The sequence below is a fragment of the Pteronotus mesoamericanus genome, unplaced genomic scaffold, assembly GCF_021234165.1.
Source record: "Pteronotus mesoamericanus isolate MK-2021 breed Mesoamerican mustached bat unplaced genomic scaffold, CSHL_Meso_final contig_246, whole genome shotgun sequence".
NCBI lineage: Eukaryota > Metazoa > Chordata > Mammalia > Chiroptera > Mormoopidae > Pteronotus > Pteronotus mesoamericanus.
The window spans coordinates 5,383,262-5,404,994 of NW_026555104.1; the positions used below are offsets into that span (position 1 = coordinate 5,383,262).

Consider the following 21,733-nt stretch of genomic DNA (forward strand, 5'->3'; position numbering starts at 1 on the left):
AGGGAAGCAGGCAGGAGGGAGAGCGGGAGACTTCCGGAAATCTCTTTCGTCCCTCGCCTTCCCAGGCTGCCCGATAATGACCCTGGAGACGTCCACCTGCCCCCAGTGAAGGAATCGGTTACTGTCCTGGAGCCGTCCCAGGCACGCCCCCTTGCTCACTTCCTCCTCTTCCTGCCCCCAACTCCTACTCCTCCAGCCTCCTGTGGCTTCACAGCCAAGTTCACCATCTCAGGAAGAGTGAGCCAGGGCTTAGTAGTAGTGAGCTTTCAACGCCTCACTCCGCACCGCTTTCCCTTTCCTGGTATCATTTGTGAACCTAGAAGCATGGGTGTAGTTGCAAGGAGAGGATGTAGCATATTCTTCTTTCTATTAGTAAATAATAGTAATGATTCCTAATAAATCAGGTGTGCTGGGAGAAAGGGCTCTTTAACGTACATTTTTAAACTACCTTAGAATTTGTTTGTTTTTAATGTACTGTGTCTCTCTTTCCCTGGGGTCTCATGTAAAGCCCACACTTGGCGTTCTGCAGCTTTGTGATTGAGCAGCAGGGGCAACCCCCGACCCCGACTCTCACTGGTTTTGCCAGCACTAGGTTTCTAGCTTGTTTTCTCCAACCTCTGCAGGCAGAAAGCAAAGGCGGATGATCTTTCTCCCTTCTCAGCTGACATGCTCCCCATTGCCTGCAGCCTGTGGTTGGGTGAGACCCCAAGCAAAGGCACTGGTATTAGGAAAAGTTTGTTGGTTACCTTTGTTCCGTTTTGCTTCTTTTATTGGAAGAATCTTTATGGCTGGGAGGCAGGTGCACACCTGTGGGGGTTGGGGTCTTTTATTAGGGTACTTACGGTGCTTACGATTTTCATTGAATCAACCCCCTCATTGCCAATTAAATTTACTTTGTTTCAGGGTCACAGATCATACCCCTAATCCTGGCCAGTTGTCTCCCCAGTGTGTGTCATAAGAGGCCTGGAGCAAGAAGGTATAGATGGCTCAACATTCCCACTGCTTCTATTGGAGAAAAACAGCTCAAAGGGCACGTCCCACAAAGAACAGGCCACGGTTAGAGGCAGGCATAATTGCAGTCACTAAATTAGCGTGGGTCGCTCAGCCAGGGGCTAATCTAAGCCAGACCTCATGTCATGTCAGGCCATGAGTACATCAACATCGCAATTAAAAAGAAAAGAGAAAAATCACCCTTGCTTCCCAAATGTTTATTTTTAACATGGCAGGTCCTTAGTGATAATACGAGATACTAAGGCATCTGGAATAAGCAAGAAAGGTAATTTGGGTTAATAATCTTGGAAAGGCTAAAGGATTTTAAGTATATCTCTAGGGCCAAGCCCTTTGCAGGCTCCCCCGTCTCTCTTTAACATCAGCCACATCCTTTCCACCTCTGCTGCAGCCTCTTGTTGCTGCCTAAGATCTCAGTCACGCACGGTCTCACTGTGTCCACCGCTTCCCCTAGACCCTCCTGTTGACTTTCCTGACTTGGTCAGGCTAGCCCTCCAAGTCCCCTTAACAGGCCATCGTCCTTAGATGCTCCAAGTTTGGTGTCTTCTTCTCTTTTTAGGTTCCCCTAGTATCCATTGGGCCCCATACGATTCTAGCTACAGCCCAACACTGAGCTTTTACCACTGAGCTCCTCATGAAGGCAAAATCAAGTCTGGGACCCAAAACACATATCCTTATGAGAAAAATTTTCCCCTTTAACAAATCTGCGTTAATTTTGCATTCGAAAAAAATTTTTTTGGTTTACTTTCAAAATCTGATATACAGTCATACCAGACTTTGCTTCTCTTCACTTTTAAGCTCTTTTCACAGCCTGCAAAGCTTGGATTTGCTGGTGCAGTTTGTTTTTGAATTTGCCGCTTGAGTTTTTAAAATCGAAGTGGGTATCAGACAGAAGCCCATTGTGTTTTTTTCTACAGGTCACATCATATTACAATGTTGCCAACAACTTATTTCTATTTTGCACAATTTTATTTTTGTTAGGGACTACTGCTTTGATAAAACTTAGGCCTTTTCCTGGCTTGGACCTAGTAAACCCTCTGGTTATAGTGCAGTAAATTTTGAAAAACTTGGCCAAACTTTTGGCTTTCCTGGAATTTCACCTTTTTATCAGTAGGACCATAAAGAACTTTTGATCTTACAGAGAAACTCATTGTAATAGAATTTTGTGTGTGTGTTAATATAATGATTTCATAAAGACATTTGGCACCTAAATAAGAATCTTGTAGACCATTTTTAACAATGAGAGGATTAGGATCAGCCTATAGAGGTTATTAGGAAAAGTGTCTTTTCTAGCTTTAGTAAAACTCTTCCATCTGTCTGGAGATATATTCATTATTCTTAACTCAAAACCCTCCTGAAATAGACATGGTAAAAAAAAAAAAGTTCTGTCCCCGTTATGAGACTTTCCAAACAAGCTTAAAATTGCCTAGAAACAAAAGGCGGGAGGCAAGAGAAAGGGCCCGGTCTCCAGGTAATGAGGTCCTGCCTTTGTGTTTTATCTGCAAAGCAGCACGGTTTGAAAAGTCTGGATCCCATTTCATTTGAACTGAACATAAATGTAGTGCCTGGAATTCTCCCAAATGAATAAATTCTTTGCTGATAATTTTTAAGTGAAGAAAGATCAACAGGATAGGGGCAGTAGGGAGGATTAGAGGCTGCACGGGGTGTGTGTGTGTGTGTGTGTGTGTGTGTGTGTTGGGGTTGGAGTGGGGTAATAGAATATAAATAAAAGGACACAAAACATCATCTAATGTGCCCATTGGTATAGAAAGCTGAAAGCAAGGAGGTTTGGGGGTTATTGTGTCTAGAAGGACAATTGGGAGAGTTCTGGACACAACTTTTTTTCTGTTACTTTTTCAATGAATGTGCCATGCTGAATTCTCTCTTGGAAAACTCCAATAGATTTATTTCCCCTAAAAGAGCCCCTGCTGTCCATTGCTCTTGTTAAGCCCTGCCATTTCCCTGTCCCATTCTGAGGACAGCAACATGACAAACCTGCCTTCCTTCCCTCAGCATCTAATCTTCTCTCTGCTTCCAGATGCTGGGTTTTCTCCCCTGGACGGTGGCCCCTAATGAGGCCAATTTATGACAGGTATGAGAATACACCATGGAGCATTTCTCTCTTAATTTTCCTCCAGTTCACGAGGTCTTGCTGAGCACAGCTGCGCCTTCTGTGGTGACGGAGAGGACAGAAAGCCGTGCGGTCACCACCATGTCCACTCTTGGGGTCAAGGCTACCAAAGGAGGAACCGAAGAGTTTGTTTACGTAAATCTCTCCACCAAGCCTTGAGAAGTTCTGCAAGGAACTCATTCTCCTCTGGGCTTAATGGTCTCATTTAGCTTCTTTGTTTGAAAAATGAAAGAAAAAGAAAAGACCACTGAGTCTCTTCCTTCTTTGACCACTGGAAGAAAGGTAGAGAAAAAGGAAAACAAAAATTAACAAAGAGAGGACACATGTCCCTCCTCCTTCCTTCCCCTCTCCCCATCGACAGGCAAAATCTAATAAAGATGATTAAATTACATGTCTTTTCCTCCATTGAAATCCACTACATACTATTCAAATATTAGAACTCAGGAAATAAGGCGGGACAGGGTCCTTCATGAAACCTTAGAAGGCAGCACAGGGGCCTGAGCTGGAGGTCTGCCTGGCTGGGCGGCTCTAATTAAGAAATCACCCTGCTGAGCAGAACTTAATCTAAATAAAATATAAAAAGGAATTCAGTGAAAACCATTACCCCTTCCCCACACACCTCATGTCCAGAGGCCCTGTGCTCCTCCGTCCTGGGAACTCTTCCCTCCCAGTACTGGGGGGTTCTAAGTCATTCTCCATGCCCACAGTACAACCAAGTATAAAGACCCTTGAGGAGGAAGCTGGGTCTCGTGCCGACCTCTTGCTGTTTGGCCAGAATTTCTTAGGACCAGAAGCAGATTTAGTCAATGTTGCTTTGGTTTGGAGGGGGATGGGGGATAGGATTTGATCGAGGATTAATGAAGGAAATAGACATCTGGCCAACTCCTCTAGCTTTGGCAACCCATAACCTCTCTGTAGGGTGGCTGAGTTCTTGCCCATCCATCACCTGCTTTTGATGGAGTGGCCACTTGAGAGCAAAGACCAAATATATTTAACTTGGTTTTATTCAATATCTCTATACAGATTAGTGCTTTAAACTATATTGAGTCAGCCTCAGACCCCTGCTCTGCCTAGGTCCTGGGTTATCCCTCTGATGGTGGGTGACATTTGTTTAAGCCTCATCTCCATCCTTACCCCCTAGGAACCTTTTTTGTATTTTCACCATTGACCTCTATCAGTGTGCTGTTTTCTTTTACACCTTTGTGGCTTTCCACGGGCTGCCATGTCTGCCCACAATAGTGATTCTTAAACTGTTGAAAACCTGTTGAAAGGGCTATACCCCTTTCATAGGGGAAAAAATGCACATATGCATATTAACACAGGTTTTGGCAAACAATTTCAGGGAGTATGTGAACCCTCTGAAAAGTCCATGGCCACCAATTGAAGGACCTGTTTTATCTCCTCTGACAAAGACTCAAAGATCCTCTCCTTTGAACTTGAGTCAGGTTCTTGTTTCTGACTAGGTCCCACCTTGGGCTCTGTTTTTGGGCCAGTTTAATTTTAGCAAGAATCCTGCTGGATCAGTTTTGCAAAACTTCCTCACCCTTGATAGCTGATCAAATTCTTTATTTCACACCCTGGATATCTTATCACCCTGACCAACATTCTGCAAAAATCCCATCAAGCTGGTTTAGCCAAAATCCCCCTACCTTTGATGTTTCTACCACATGACCCTGCCATCCTGCCTCTTGGCTATAAATTTCTAGTAGTCCTTGTTATATTCAAAGCTGAGCCCAATTTCTCACCAACCCCAAACATAAAACATCATTGCAGTAGCCTGTCTTAAATAAGTCGTCCTTACCATCTTCAACAAGTGCCATAAAAAAGTTTTCCTTTGACACATCTCATTTCAGGAAAGCCTCTGCTTTCCTCAATGAGAACTCCAAAAAGCCTTCACTGACCAACCAGAAACAGTTATGAACAGAACTCCCACCTCTGTGCTTCTGATGACCTTAATCTGTAAGTCAAGTATATCACGTATCATGATGCAGTAATTATTTGTTTGCACGTCAATCTTCCTGTAGACCAGGGGTGGGCACATTTCCTTTTAAAGGTCCAGGCAGTAAATATATTAGGCTTTGTGTACCATGTGGTGTCTGCAGCATCTCCTCAACATTGCTGCGGTAACAGAATGAGCCACGGACAAGCATGAATCAGTGGGCATGGGTATGTCCTAGTATAGTTTTAGAGGCACTGAAATTTAAATTTCATATCATTTTCATGTATCACAAAATATTTTTCTTTTGTTTATTTTTTCAAACATTAAAAAATGTAGAGACCATTCTTATCTCATGAGCTATACAAAAACAGACAAGGGAAGGGCAGATTTAACCCAAAGGACATACCTCACTGACCCTTGGCCTAAACTGAGTAGAGGCCCTGAACAGTGAATCTTAGTCATTTTTGAGTTTCATTATCTAGTTTCTCAAAAGTAATTCCTCTTTGAGTTTCACTAGCTAGTATTACTGATCCATAAAATGAGTGAGCAAATGAACAGATACATAACCGGTTGACTACAAAAATTTCCTTGGGACACATACTGAATAGAACAACCATAAATATGACTTTGGAGACCTGCCATGGGTCCATATTTCTTTATGATTAGGGATATAGTATCTTCAGTGAGCTCCCATACTTCCAATGATAAATTCTGCAAGTCTAGGATTATTCTACAAATCACAGGTAGATGTCAAAATCTTCTAGAACTGTTTGATATCCATATAGTCAGAAGATACCTCCTTTTAAAGATAAGATTTCTCACACCACTCCCTGCTTGGGTGGAATCATGACCTTTAACATTTATGTGGTACTCAGCTCCTGACACAGTGATCCCTCCCACCCCCCACTCCAGTATTCAAGCCATTGTCCTCTCTTTCTGAGTTTGGGCTGGACCTAACGACTCAATTCTAATCAACATAATATACAAAAGTGATGCACTGTCACCTCCAAAATTAGTTTATGTAAGATAGTGACTTTGGTTTTGTCATCAGACCATGGCCTCCTCAGCTTGCACTCTGTTGGCAAGCTGCTCTGTTGGAGCAACCCTTGTGGCAAGGAGGTAAGGGTGGCCTTCAGCCAACAGCTGGTGAGGAGCCGAGACCCTCAGTCCAACCACCGTCAAGGAAATGAATCCCTCCAACAACCACGTGGGTGAGCTTAGAAGTGAACCTTTCTCAAGCTGAGGCTCCAGATATCACCACCAGAGTCTAGACCAACACTTTGATTAGTCTTGTGAAAAAATGAAAAGCAGAAGACCCAGGTAAGCCATGCCCAGACTCCTGACTTACAGAAACTGTGCAAAGGTACATGTGAATTATCTTAAGCTGCTAAATTTTGGTACAATTTGTTATGCAGTAATAGATAACTAATACATCTACCTAAACGACAGTTGGATGTACATTTACTCATTTCCCCACCAAAATGTTAAGTTTCTCCAGGGCAGAGGTTAGTGACTTCATACTCATCTTGTCACATAATAGACATTTACACAAATGTTTGTTAAATTGTATTTTGAGTTTCATTGAATTTAGTTAATTGAAATAACAGCAATAATATATAAATACACATCAGTGGTTGGACAAAGCAGACAGCTGGTTAGAGCAAAAAGTTTTTGAAAATTGTTGTACCTATGAAAACCATTATTTGAATTTGTACCTATGGCGTCCAGCCTTTCAGGGAGTTTTCATTTATCTTCAAAAGGCTTCAAAGTTGGTGCCGCCAAACAACCTTTGCCATCATTGGCCCAGCCATACCAACTTCTCCATTGGATGGTCAGTCTTCATTATTTAAGCAATTCTCCTCCCTTCCTTTCCTTAACGTTGCATATGGGCAATGAGAAATACTATAAGGAGAAAGGAAAAGATGGAATTAGAGAGAATAGTAAAAAAAGTTGGGGAAAAATGGAGAGGAGGAAGGAAAAAAGAGCAAAGGAAAGAAAAGAACTGGTCAAAACGTCCAGGCCAAATCCAGAGAAATGATTCAAAAGAAAACATCTGATTTTCCTCTGTCTAGTCATAAATATTTTGACAAGGGCTTGGCATTTATCAAAAAGGAAAAAAGAAAAACAGAAGTTGTCTTCCTGAGGACCCAACGCTTTTGGAATTCAATGACCTAATTCTGTATAAGGTTGCAGAATAGAGATTGCCACTCTTGTCTGAGTCCCATGGCATCGGGTCCTCTGTTTTCTCAACAGCACACGGCGCACCACTATCAGAGGTTAGGAATAAGGAACAGAGGATGTGAGGGAACCGTCTGGACTCTATGCTTAGAAAACATATTTTTAAATCACTGTGGATTCTCATGTGCTATCTTACTGTTTGCTTATCATAGCAGTTAAGTCAAGTTTTCGTTACTTTTGCAGACATTATATAATATCTTCTTCCCCCTGTCCCAGTCACCAGCTGTTAGTGAGCCAGCCTCATCCCCGAATGGGGTGGGGGTCGGGCCAGCTTGAGCTGAATGACTTTCATGCTGACATTTGAGGGAACTTATTCCTGGCCATTGAAGAAACCTAAATTGTCTGCAATTATCACAGAACCAAATAGATCTCAAGGAAGAAACCTGAGAGTATCCAAAGGTCAAAACAGTTTGAACTAATTACTTTAAGCTTAAATGTTCTCATCTGTAAAGTGGGGACAATAATATGTGCCTCATAGGGTTATTTTGGGAGGTTAAGTGTGTATAAAAACCTCAGTCTACTGACATTTCACGGGGGATAAGTCTTTGTTGTGGGGGTCCATACTATGTGTTAGAGGAATTTTAGCAGCATCTCTGGCTTCTGCTCACAAGATGCCAGTAGCACCAGCACCCACATGCCACGACCCCTCCAGAGCAACACTCAAAAATGCTTCCAGGCATGTCCAAATGTCCCCAGTGAGGCAAACTCACCCCTGGCCGAGAACCACTAGAATAGTGCATAACATACAGTTACTATTCCGTAAGCATCAAATGTTATTTTTGTTATCCTTAAAATTATTAATAACAGCAACATTACTCTACTGAGGTAACCGTCTGTCTCTCATTGAATCCTTGAAGTAGTGGCTCTATGTCTGCATCTTTTCAAAAGAAAGGACTGAAAAAGGGCAAGGTCATGAAATGGATGGCAGTCGAATAGGAAACCTACTTTCTCCTATGAAGTCTTTCATGGAGGGAAAAAGGGCTGCCATTTTGTTCTGTTCCAGGAAGTAGGTACATACCGTAGCCGCATAATCTGTGAGACACTACAGATTCTTCCACTGGCATAAACTTCCCAGCTGTAGGCACTACTGGTGTAGTCGACTCTTGAAGCCGCTCTTGGAGATATCCAAGAGTACAACCACTCCTACCTAAAAAAGGAAGAAAAGGCATGTTCAAGAAGAGCTCAACAGAAGTTTCTCCCTTTGCTGGTTTTCTTTTGTGGTTTTGTGCTTGTTTGAGTTTACAAGTGTATTTTTTGCCCAAATTGTTCTTGCATATTCTAGCAGTGTTTGCTTTAGGTGTTTTGATACCATGCTGTTTTGAAGGTAGAAATGTTTTTCATGGCATGTTTTATGTTAAGTGGACAAACTGAGAGGTGAATGCTGGTGATGGATGGAGGGCAGTATTCCTCAAAGCTTTTAATGAAATTGATGCTAAAAATAGAGGGAAGTAGAAAAAAAGATTTCTGGGGGTCTGGGAGTGGCCAGCTGAAAATATGAACTTTCTTTCCACCTCCTACTTTTATCTTTAACATTCATGCACATTTTATTTTCTCTGCTAAAATATTTTTCTCATTTGTTTCCATGTAAAATGTGTAAATGGACTCTCCATGTTGACCCCCTGTTTATCTGGTAGATTTTCTGACTCCCCCTTTTAAAGCATGCACAATGCATTTGCAAAGGAAAGATCCTGGCGTTGAAATCTGATGGACCTCCAGGAAAATTTGATTTAATTAAAAAAAAATTCTCATCCTTCCCTGACAAGTGTGGCTCAGTTGGCTGGCATCATCCTGCAAAGTAAAAGGTGGCAGGTTCAATTACTGGTCAGGGCATGTGCCTGGGTGGCAGGTTCAGTCCCTGGTCAGAGGCATATAAGAAGCAACCAATCCATGTTTCCCTCGCACATTGATATTTATCTCCTTCTCTCCCTCCCTTCCCCTCTAAAAAGGATTAAATTAATAATTTTTTTAAAAAATCCTCATCCTAGCAAACACTCAAATCCTACACTTACCTCTTTTTTATTTTTTCCTTTCTTATCACACAGCTTTGCTTTTTCCATCATGTTAAGTGAATCTTTTTCTATTCCCTGTTCACACCACCCACCACCATGCCAACTTCCTCACTCCCCCTCTACATTCTGCTCAAGGCTTTCCCTTCCTGGAGGCCTGTCTCTCTGTGACCTTCAATTTCTCCAAAAGCTGTGTTGAATCAAAGCCACCTGTGAGGGTTCCCCTGATGAACTGTACTCTGTAACAGCCTTTCTTCCTGAACATGCAACATATCTTGTCAAGTGAAGACTTCAACACAGAGAAAGGCTTTTCAAAAATTCACTTTCATGTCAACCTTTCTTCCCTCTTTAAATTTTTTCAATTTTTAATCTAAGGATGGCTATGGTAGAGTGTTGTCCACTTGAACCTGCATTGGTGTGGTTGCATTTCACAAATCATAAATTTTCTAGCAAATAACAGACTCCATCTTTATATTTCACAATAAAAATAATAAACAAGAGCTACTCACAGTCTCTCTTAATGGCCTAATTGTGAGCTCCTTGAAGGCAGGAAATTTAACTATTTTCCTCTTAGTACTTAACTGAGAGGTTTGGACATTAAAAACCTTCAAAAAAATATATGTTAAATAAATCTGAGAGTGAAAAAGTGACTGCATTTTTCTAATTCGTTTCTATGAGTTTTAGCCGATCTGAATACGTTGGCAAAAACACACGTATAATACATTGTCAGTATCATGCCTGTACAATCTGTTTGTTGACTTGCCATTGCCAGCTAGTTCTAGGCATGGTCATCAAGTGTCCCTTGTTTGCATTTGACCTCATCCATGCCCTTCAGAGCACCAAGCATAGAGGATTACCCATAGTAAGTACTTTAGAGATTTATGGAATGAATGTCATTTGCTGCATAATAGAAAGAATATAGGCATCAGATTTTGGAGAAAAGATAATTAGTCAAAAAGGAATAACAGCAACTTGTCCCCAAAATAGGTTTAATGCTAGATAAAATGTTTACAGGGGGAGGGAAAATTATCTGATGAGCAACGATGGGCAAGTCTGGGGGTTGGGATACCAAGACCCAGACGGGCCCTGAAAACACTGCCTCTTCTTTTCACTTTTCAGGGTGCTGGGGTAAGAACTGGAGTATGATATTTTTTCTAGATATTTGTGCTTCATTAACTGCTGTCTCCCATGTAAGGGGAAGGTCTGTCTATAGTGAGGAGGCTGTGGTCTTCTGGTCTTCAAGAACTTAATTAAAAATCATAACGTGTTAATAATGAATGTGGACAAAGGCCAATGCCTGTGGATCTTTTCACTTATAGATGCTATGGGGACTTTTCAAAATCCAGACAAGCCAGCAGTCACAAATAGAAGCAATAATATCAACTGAGGGCAGGACGTGTTGATTGAAAGGAGAAGTAATGGGAACTGGGATCGTAAGGGAAGCTAACCATCAATAGAAATTGGGATTATGACTTGGCATAGACTTGGTCAAATACTAGAGACTCTGAGTACTTTCCCAGCACTCACTTCCAACTAGGAATTTAGAAGGCAACACTCAGAGCTTGTATACTAGACATTAGCTTTATGGGAACAAAGGTTCACATGAAGAATTGTCTCAGGGACCCTCTGTACTCAACTCTCAATAGTCTCAAGTGATTTGTGTGTGACGTCTTGAAGTCCATTGTGAGTCAACTAGAGACCATGTTTAACAGTCTCTATCTCCTGGCCAGTTCAGATACAAGTGCTCTTCCAGCCAACAGATCCCATTCAATCTGAGCTTATCTGGTGGCCATAGTCAAGCTGGCACTTAATCTGGCACCCGTAAAGTAGGTCCAATGACTTCTACTACATGGTGCTGCGGTGACCCAATGTCTGGTCCAATCGGCATTAACAAGGGTTTGCCCCATGGGAAGGACCACTACCTAAACACACACCCAACTTCACACCTACATTTAGACTCAGTTTCCACTGTTGGCTCTAGTGGAACAGTGCTAACCAGGAGAGCCAAGCCTGCGGACAGCCAACGGGAACTTTCCTGGAAAGCCAGTCTGCATACAGCTCATGGAAGGCGATGAACTAAATCTTTACCGTGTGAGTCTAAGTGATGCAAGGAATGCTCTGTGTGAAACTTTTAAATAACTGTGATGTGTTTCCTGCATAATTCCTAGTATTGAAGTTGTTTCCTTCCCTTATAATAACCGTCCACTAGGTAGCTTGTGGCCAGCGGGCTAAGAAACAGAAGTCAGTTGGAGTCAGCCTCCTGAGATGCCAAGTGGAGACATTTTTCTCAGGTTTCTGGGTGGGTTTTGAAGCCAACACCCTTGAAAGGGCAGCAGAGGCTGCATGCCACAGGCATCTGGGACACAAGGCCTACACAGTATTTTTGAAAAGTCAGTATCGCTCACTGACGATAAAGGGGCATTCAGTGTGGGCAACGGCACTCCATGGGAGTGGGTGGGGCTGGGGCAACCAGGCAGGCCTCGGACTGACTTTACAGCCAAGTTTCCACCATCTCTAGAGCTGAGTAGATGCCAGTACAGCTTAAAGCTTTCAGAGACACCCATAGACACAGATAGTGAGCCCCCCACTCCCCCGGCCCCCGTCTTTTCCATGGAACTTAGCAGCAGCTACCAGGGGCGTCATCCCAGAGCATTAATTTTTTCCCTGCCTGGCTTCCCACACTCTGTGACCACTTTGGGGTGTGCCAGGGAAAACACTGAGAGCCTAGGTAAACGAAGGGGAACCCAGCATTCACCAGTCTGGCCTTAAAATAGCCAGTGCACCACCCCCTTCCCAGAGAGTACACAGGCGGCAACTGTTAACCAGTGTGCTCGCAGCACACGCCCACCCCACCCCAACAGCTCGCCCTGATCCCCGTGAAAGACTATCTCAGAGACAGGACAAAGAAGGAGCCAGACTTTGCTGCCTCATTCCCTTCACGTCACCCCCCCCCCCCAATCACCCACCCTGTGACTTAGGTGAATATTAATGAAAACGAAGTAGCCTGATGCAAACCAGCGCACACCACTGGGCGGGGTGGGGACCTGGGTGAAACGTATGTCTCAGGTGGGGTGGAGGGTTGGCAGAGCAATTGGGGATCACCAAGAGGAAGAGTGTTCCTCGAGGACAGTGGAGACCTCAGGAGTTACAGGACACACCCCTGGCCTGGGCACTGGGGCAGAAAGGAAGATGTCTTCATGCTGACTGCTAGACAGAGTGTGCCATCCCTCTAGGACTTGCTGCTGCGTCGCAAGGCTGTGTATTCTGGGTGGAGTGCGTTGGGGTGGGGGGCAACAGGAAGAGGTATACAGGAAGAGAAGGAAGGAGGGGAGAAGATAACCTGGGGTGAGGATAAGGAGGAGTATGTAGTAAATACTGCGCCAGCATAAGCTCTTCCATGTTTTCTAAATGCTGTCCATGCAGAGTAGCCAGATTTCACACATAAAAATGCATGAGAATCAGTTAAACTTAAATTTCAGATCCACAACAAATGTATTTTTTAGGATAAATGTACTATTTGGATATATTATATTTTTTAATATAGTTTTATCAGGAATGTAATGTTCAATTTACAAATTAAAATTTTAATAAACAAATCTGTTAATATTATTATGTCCCATGCACTATTTGAGACATAATAATACTGATAACAGTTCAGTGATTATTTGGAATTCAAATATAAATGGCTGCTCTCTCTGTATTTTATCCTCCAATCTACCTCCAGGTCTTGCCCCCTCCACTAGAATGAAAATTCTGAAGGGCAGAGATCATTTCTTCCATATTTTTTCTAGCAACATTAACGTTGTTCATCCCACAGGCTCCTTTGCCATGCACTATAGCACAGAAAGGCATAATAATGGGGATAAGTGTATACGCTCTGCAATCTGACTGTCCTGAATTCACCTGTTATTAGCCTTGGGCAAATAATTTAATCTGTTTCCTCAATTTTCTCATCTGCTAAATGGAGAAAAATGAAAGTTGCCTGCCTTAGAGTGTTCTTGTAAGGGAACAATATAGGTAGAACATTAACTGTACCATAGGCTTGTGGGAAGTTCTCCATAAACACTAGCTATTATTATCACCACATTATCACTATTCGCTATTTGATAACTAAGGGAATGTGATAGAAACAAGCTAGCCCATGAGTGTTAGAGACCTGCCTGAGCAGACCACTGGGCTTCTTCAACCAGTTCTGAGACCTTGAGAGAGGCTTTGTCTTTCTGGGTTTCTTTTCCTTGGGTTTCCAAGAGTCCTTCCAATGTGAAAACCCCATAATGTAAATAGATTAAATGGACGAGAGCCAAACAGAATAAAAACCATATCCATAGAAACATGCAAGGAGTTAAAAGGAGAGGTGCAAGGGCAGGAGGGATGTGTTTCTTTAGACAAAAAAGCCCGTCCCCAAATGCATGACACTAGCCTTCTCATGGCTCTGATCCTAGGAAGGCGGGGTTTCCGGAAACTTACACAAAAGACGACCTATGTAAGCGAGAGCAGAGTTTGTGCCTCAATGTGGATTTGCACCAAAAGGATCCTAGTGTACGGTCAAGTCAGGGAGTCTTCCCAAGAAGCAGCCAACCCAGTTGCAGTAAGCAAATTCATGGCATCCCAGGGCCGATACAGCAGAGAAACCCCGATCCCCACCATCCACGAAGCCCTGTGTGGCCTCGAGTGAATCTTCAGTGATTTACAACATTTCCAGATAATTTTAAATCTTACTAGTAATCTTTATAACTATTTCTCACCACCCCTGAGAAATAATCATTTAGCCACAAAGAAAATATCTGTCCCACTCATGTTATTCTGAAAAAGGAGTGTGGGCACGAACAGGCCAGGGATAGACGGACAACCTCACAGCAATGGCTTCTTTCCAGGCAGCTCTTTCCTGTATCAGGTGATAAAGGGATGAAGAAGCGGGTCCATCAGCAACTCCGCTAACAATAGGAACTTACTTCTGTTGGGTTCGGGAGCCTTTGGGAAATAATGCAAAAAAGAGAAGATACATTCCCACCCCCAGAATATTCACAATACACCTGGAATCTGAAGTCATCCTTCAATATTGCAGTGACATTAGAGGCGAGCATGGGAGCATACAGATGCAAGTAAATATAAGGCAGATGGAGTGTGTTTGTGCTCAGATGACTGAAAATGAGCCACACAGGCCTAACCGAGATGTGAGCTTCCGGTGGGTGAATGGATTGTTGGGAAAGAACGGAGAGTGTTCTGTGCAAAGACAGGAAGGTTTTAAGAGCATGTCAGGGGAAGGTCATGATAGGAGCCTAGTTAATGTAAGAGCTGAGCAGGAGACAGGTGAGGTCTTCAGCATGCTGGCTGGGCTCTGGACTCCTTAAATTAGTTCACAGGCCAGGCTGCACCTAAAGAATTGGGTTTCCTATAGTTTTTCTTACTGTGCCGTGATTTAAGATCAATACAGCAACATCGAATGGGCCACCAATTCAAAAATATTTTCTCCCTCTCCTTGAAAGTCTGTATACTGAATCATTTTGAATATATTATATTACTGACAGAGTATAAATTGGTTCACTGTCTATGGGAGGCAATTTGGCAATAACTAGAGGAATTATAAATCCTATTCGGTTTAAGTAAAAATTTGACCTAGGAGTTGATTCTGCAGGAAAACTTGAACATGAATCAGGTTATTTACATCAGCATTGTTTACAAGACGGACATTTTGAAGCAACTTAAAAGCCCATTACAAGGAGCACTTAGAATTCAGTATTACTATATCTGTAAAATAAATGCAAATGAATAATGAATACAGAAGTTCTTTAAATGCTGATACGGAATAATCTCTCAATATGTTGTTTGGGGGGGGGGGAAAGGCCTATAAAAAGCCTATAAAGTAGGTCGGCACATTGTTAAAAATGAAAGGGACCTCATGGAGGTAGAAGATAGCTCCTCAGTCACTGAGTGTGAGCTGAATTGTGACTCTATTCCGAAGGGTGCACATGGAAGGGAGGCAAAGCAACTGTACAGCGGAGAAAGTGAGTACACAGTACCTCAGCCACACGGTCAGGGTCCACATCACCAAACACAAGTGATGTGGCGACCATGTGCCCCTGGCACAATGATGGCAATTGTGCTTCCCTCAAACCCATAAAACCTGGATGCCCATTAGGAAAAAAAAAAAAATCAGCTAAACTCAAACTCAGAAACAGTCTACAAAATACTTGACTAGCCATCCTCAAAACTGTCCAGATCATCAAAACAAGGGGGAGTTCTGAGAAACTGTCACAAACTAAAGGAAGCTAAGGCCGCACAACCACTAAACGTCAGGTGGTATTCTGGATGAGATTGTGGAACAGAGGAGGGACGTTGGGATAAAACTAGTAAAATCTGATAAACTATGGAATTTAGTTCATAGTAATGTACCAGTGTTGGTCCCTTCACTGTGACGAACGTGCCCCAACAACGTAAGATGTTAACAAGAGGAGAGACAGGGTGATGGCTTCTATAGGAACTGTGTAGTATCTTTGCAACTTGCTCTTTAAATTTAAAACTTTTCAAAAATAAAACATTTTTTCAAAACTTTAAAAGGGTAGAGATTATAGGCAATAAACTAGTGTTTCTGTTGCCTCCAGAGAAAGATCTGAGTTACTGGAGGAAAATGTTTTTGTTTTTGTTTTTTTAACTCTATGCACTTTTACATTTTGAATTATAAATCATGCTAGTTTACTAACTCTTTAAAAATAATAAAATGTATATTTTATAAAAATGAAACAAAATTTCAGTCCAAGTGGTTTTTTAAAAAACAATAAAAAGACACCTTAGTTTTGAAATGCACTGTTTCTGACTAATGCATTAAAACACGGCTCCTAAAGAATTCATGAACTCGGATTAATTTCTCATATTAATGAGTCAGTTGGCCCCAAAGCACAAGGCTCCAAGAAGAATGGTACTGGGGATGTGGACATTTTGAGAGAAAGGGGGAGATCAAGAGATGGTCTGAGCCGACGGCATTGCCCAAGGAGAGCCTGAGCACCCAAGGGACCCAGTGGAGGGACGCAGGGCCAGGGCGATGAGGGGGGAAAGGAGAGAAGGAAGCCCAGAGGAAGTGACTGGATGCTACGAAGACTAACGTGCTGACATAAAAAAGAAACGCACTAGTTCTCCCTCTGCCTCCCTGGAGGCTGCATCCTATGTCATCCCTGTTCTAAAACAAGCCCTTCTCTGCCTTTGGCCCTTAACCAAGGGAAACGTACTAAAGTGGGGGACTTCTGGAGGACAGGCTGGGCCCTGTGAGAGCTGACTCCGGAGTCATTCTTTCCTGTCCTGACCATCACCCTCTATTTCAGCCACCATTTGGCAAAAACCAACAGGGAGGTGACAGCGAAGTGAATTCAAATTTGACTCTATGGAGGCTCTTTGGGCAGAGCCGCAGCCCGAAGGAAAGGACACAGGATTAACGGGTCCCTGAGCCAGCCGTGGGCGAGGAGCCAGAAGGACACCCACCACGAGAGGCAGGGAAACGGTTAATAATTCAAGGTGACAAATTAAGCCAGCTACTCAGGGGCTCCAGTTTGGCTGATTGTGAAGTCAAAACAGAACTGTCGGAAACTGGGAAGGCGCTGTCACTTTTACTGTATTTTTCCACACGTATTTTTTTTTTTTTTTTTAATTTGGAAATGTTCATGAGGAGCTGGACGGCGCAGGCTGGAGAACTCCTAGGGTTTGAGAGGGGAGAAACCGTGTCTCGGCTTGGACCGCGGTCTGATTCTGATCAGCAGCTCCCCAAGGGCGACAGCCACGGGTGGCAGCAGGGTTGCCTAGCCTCGCTACCCGCCCTGTCCTCCGCCCTGTGGAAATACCCTCACCTTCTCTCGTTTTCACTGCCCTTCGGTGCCAGCATGCAGCCTCCTGCCAAATTACACTAACAGCGTGCTCCATCCACCGGCCACACCAGCCTCCTTGTTACTAAACTCAGCAGCTGCTTAACAGGGAGCAGATGGAGGGAGACGCACAACACCCCCAAAGTGGGCACCAGGGAAACCTGGGCCGAGAGGTGGAGGAGAATTAAAATACCTGCACTTATCCCTGTTGATATGTTGGCAAGGACGCTGCTTTCACAATGCCTAGCACATGAACAACCGCCCCGTGGAAATTTACTAAAAGGAACTTGTAGGCTCAGGATGTTTAACGTGACCGTGTGGCCCGCTTCGGGGGGAATGTATGAAATTAGCACACACGGCAACAAATGGACAGCAATGTTATCTACTCTTTGGATTGTATTACCATGGAGCTTATTTTTCTGACCTTGGAGGCATATATTATTTTTTGGTGTGCTGCTGAGTTTTAGCAATTAGTTGATGTGTGCCATGAGATGAAAAAGGTTGAAGGTCACTGTTCTACAGAAACATCTCCATGTGGCATCTCTACTCCAAGTTAAGGTTTAATAGCATCCATTCTAAAGAAAACAGAACAGTGTTGCTGAGTGAATTTTAGACAAGAGAAAAATGGACAAAATGCAGCTCACACATGAGCAGGAATACACACACACACACACACACACTCTTCTTTCTCTTCCAGCAAGCATTGCACTTGCTTTGAGGTTCCCCCAAAGGGCCCTGAATCTGATCACCCCAAAACAGCTGCTGTTCAAGGGACTTAGCTAGTCAGATGTTCCCCTCTGATTTGGCCAAAGCCAGAGTGCCTGGGTCTCAGGTTCCTCCCTGATGGTGTTGGGGCTGATGCCTGGTAGGCTGTCCATTGCAGACCTACCCACCCAGCCGCAGCCCCTGACCTATCTCATGGACTAGTGCAGAAACACAATTCTCTTATTGTTCTCCGACTTGGAGACTGAGGGAGGGGGAACATGCACGCCCACAAAACCTCCCTCGAAAAGATTAGTGCAATTATTAGCCAACAGTAATGGCCATAAGCCAATCTGCTCTCAAATCCTCCTGAGCACCAAGTCACCTCAGAGTCTTAAAGCCCCAAACACAAGACTGTGTGTTCTCCTGCATTTTGCCATGTTGTTCTAGAAGACTGCTGGGCCGGTGCTTAATGCCGCCCTTCCCCACAAGGCTAATCAGCAGAGACAGGAACCGTGCATAATGCATGTGTCTGAGCCCTGGGTCCCCATGCCCCCATAAGTCTGTAAAAGGCAGATGTCCGGGGCCAGACATCATTGAGAACTGCCTCACCCAACCTTGTTTGGGCAAATGCTTATTAAAACAGAGCTGCAGATTGTGGCTAGTAGTTAGTGTTAATTGTAGAACAGTCCAGCAATAATGTGCTTTTCCCCCTTTCGCTCTATGTGAGTAGTAACCTATAACCCTTAAACTACCACTCTGCTACTACCCTGGTTCCCCCTTAGGAGACACGGGTAAGTATTCGGAAAGGAAAGGAAATTCTGTTCCGGAACGGAGTAGGTACACACGTCCTTGTACTGCATGTATATTTCAGACCCTAGTCTCCAAGGACATGAAGTCTTATGTTAGCCTACGCGAGCTATATAAAATCAATAATACATAGTGATTAAATGTAGATGATGATGAGAGACAAACAAAGAAGGAAAGTTGAAGGACTGAAATGTTACTGATATATTTACGCAATACCAGAGCAATTGATTAATTGACTGAATTTACGTTACAGATAAATTAAATGAGACATTAAACAAATTTGTCAATTGAGCCAGAAGACAGCTAGTCCAATAATTCTGTGAATAGTCTACTCAAGGCAGTACCTATGTGTGCAAATAAATACAGAGGTGAACTTTAACTATAGGTCGGGAACTGTAATCATTCCTTTATCTTCAGTTACTGAATCCCTACTATGTTCCCAGCACAAGTTAAAGCCAAATGTTTGTAGCATTACAGTAGCCACAGTAAAACCCTGTTATTTTCAGAGAAATCAGTGCTGCTAGGAAAACATAAGACAGAAAAAAAAAAAGCCTTAAAGCTAAGCAAATAAAGAGAGCATTTGCTGTGTAATGACAAATTGGGGAAACTTTCAAACATCTATTTATTGTTCACGACTGAGAAAAGCTTAGTATGTTAAGTTTTGCACATGCCTATCATATACATTTATGAGGATTACACAGAACCCCGTTCCTACGAATTAACACCATACCTTTGCAGCCTTCAGCTTCTTTTCTCCTGCTGAAAGTTCTCAGAAGAGCCTTTGTCAGAAGATCAAGAGCCTGGCCTAAATCACCAAATTGTAATGACTCAGAATTCTCCAGCATGATCATTTAATATTCATACACACACACCTGAACAGGACAAGCAATATACCACCATTTGTATTCAACTTTCATTATATGTGTTCTACTGTGTATGCTTTCATAGTGTATGTGCTAACACACAAATACATACACAACACACACAGACTTTCTCATCTGGAAGGTCTAAGGTTTTAGTTAAATTCCAGAAAGACTTCCTTTGCAACAACTAGGAGATAACTGAAACCCCAACAAATCCGTTTCTCTATTCGCAAAACAGAGGTTAAAAGAAATCACAACAAGAGAGTCATTTGAAAAGTGCCTAGAATCCTGGGGCTAACGCTAGTGTATAAGCATAGACAGCCTGATCCTGTAGCATGCGTACACTGAACCACTATTTGGTGTCATTCACTGATGAAAACATAGATGCAAATACATAGGTGCCAGACCGTTTTCTCCTTAGGATGCCCAGAACTAAGCACCTGGAATGAATTACACATCCATGAGCAATAGTGCATTCTCAAGGGTTTGTCCAGCAAACCTTTGACATGCACATTTCACATGTGCATGTCCACATGCAAGCACAGGCACAAAACCATTTAAACCTCACACTCCTCTCTGCAAAGCTGATACCATTCTGTTCTGTCTATCACCAGATTATATCCCCAGTAACGATGATTACATCCCCAGTAATGAAGAACAAATAGCAGAGTGAAGAACAGTTAGGCTCTGGTGAAGCACAGAGCCCCACAACCCTGGAGTCTGCCTTTCATCTTTAGTTACTTGTCAACCCAGAGGCTGGCCTATAGGAGCCTGGCTTGCCAGCACCAGCATGTGGGTGAACTTTCTAGACAAGAGTACTGGGTACTGACTCAAGGGAAGAAGAGATCAAATCCATAGCTGGCGCCCACTACCCACTCACCGAAGCTTCTTCTCTTTGAAACCAAAAGATCATTTAGGGTGAGTCTTGAAAATTGAAAGCAAAAGAGAACGAGAAAGGAGGCAGAGGCAGAAGATAGAGGCCCGACCAAGAACAGGAATTCTCGTGGCAAGAAAGCTTGTCTGTTGGGAGAAGAATCATTCCCGCTCTGCCCATCCACCCATCACTGATTATCCCCCCAAATCAAGTGAGCCCACCCAGCTCCCTCCCGTCCATCCACACAATTCCTTGGGCCTGCCCCTCACCGCAGGCAGCCAGACAGGACTCTGCAGGATGCCGGCAGGTCGCCACCTGTGCCTAAACCATGGCAACAGGAGGAAAACTAAGAATCGGAAATGAAACATCTGTCAAAGTTGGGGGGATAAAAAAAAGTCAGATTCAACTGACGAACAGCTTTTTAACCCAGGCCACTCACTCACCTGGATCTGGAATGAGGATTGACAAAGAAATTCAGGTCAAAATCCAAAATCCGAAAGAACAAATCCAAGGATCTCTACCCTGCCATCTCTTCCTCTGTCCCTGGGTCACGGGGTGTGGGTTAGCTGACCAAGGACATGGTCCTGATCAATTCCACAAGGCTGTAAGAAGGGACAGAGTTCTAGCCTAATCCCACTGCTATTCCTCAGTCTCGAACCAGCTTCGGAAGCCGAAGGCCTCGGCGGTGGTGTGCAGAATGCTGGCTTCCGACATTGAATGAGCCCACAGAATACCTCAATCTGATCTTTTATAGTGCTTTGTTTATTACCTGTGTGCCCTTATTTCATAAGGGAACTGAGAAAGAGAGAGAGAGAGCGGGAATGATGAAGATGACTATTAGTAGCAATCCAAAGACAGCTTTTCTTAAGCTTCATTCATAGCAGCAAATGTAGCCAAACAACCCAGCAATTGTTCTCTCAAATGTCACCTTTCTGTATGGGCCACTGTGCCCATCAAACTCGGCTCTCTCGGTTTTGCTCCCCTTGGACCCCCCCCACTAAAAAAAATTGCTGTGTTATCCTCCAAATATCTCCAGAGAAATCGAACCTACAAGGAAAGCTTTTCTTCTTCTCCCTGCCCCCCTCCCCGTTTTTTCTTTCTTCTTCACGCAGCTTGAACAATTTGGCTCTGTTCGGGGTGCATTCCTGTGGCCCATTCTCTTTCAGTCCCCTGTGCAGGGCTGAGGACGGTGGACCAGGAGAACACAGGCCCACATTCAGACCCAGGACGGCGCTTCGGGCGGGGGTGGGGGGAGAAAAGTGAACCAAATGTACCTATGATTGTTGCGCCACCAACTTAATACCTGGGCAGA

At 43.5% G+C, this 21,733-nt stretch overlaps 1 long non-coding RNA gene across 1 annotated transcript; it reads right to left on the reverse strand.

The window, feature by feature from the left end:
* Nucleotides 1-1,258: 1,258 nt before the first annotated feature.
* LOC129070247 (uncharacterized) lies at nt 1,259-21,152 on the reverse strand. The gene is made up of 4 exons (XR_008529103.1): nt 20,865-21,152; nt 8,335-8,463; nt 6,794-6,980; nt 1,259-3,410 (listed from the first exon to the last, which is right to left on the reverse strand). It is a non-coding gene; the product is annotated as an uncharacterized LOC129070247 (long non-coding RNA).
* Nucleotides 21,153-21,733: the final 581 nt, after the last annotated feature.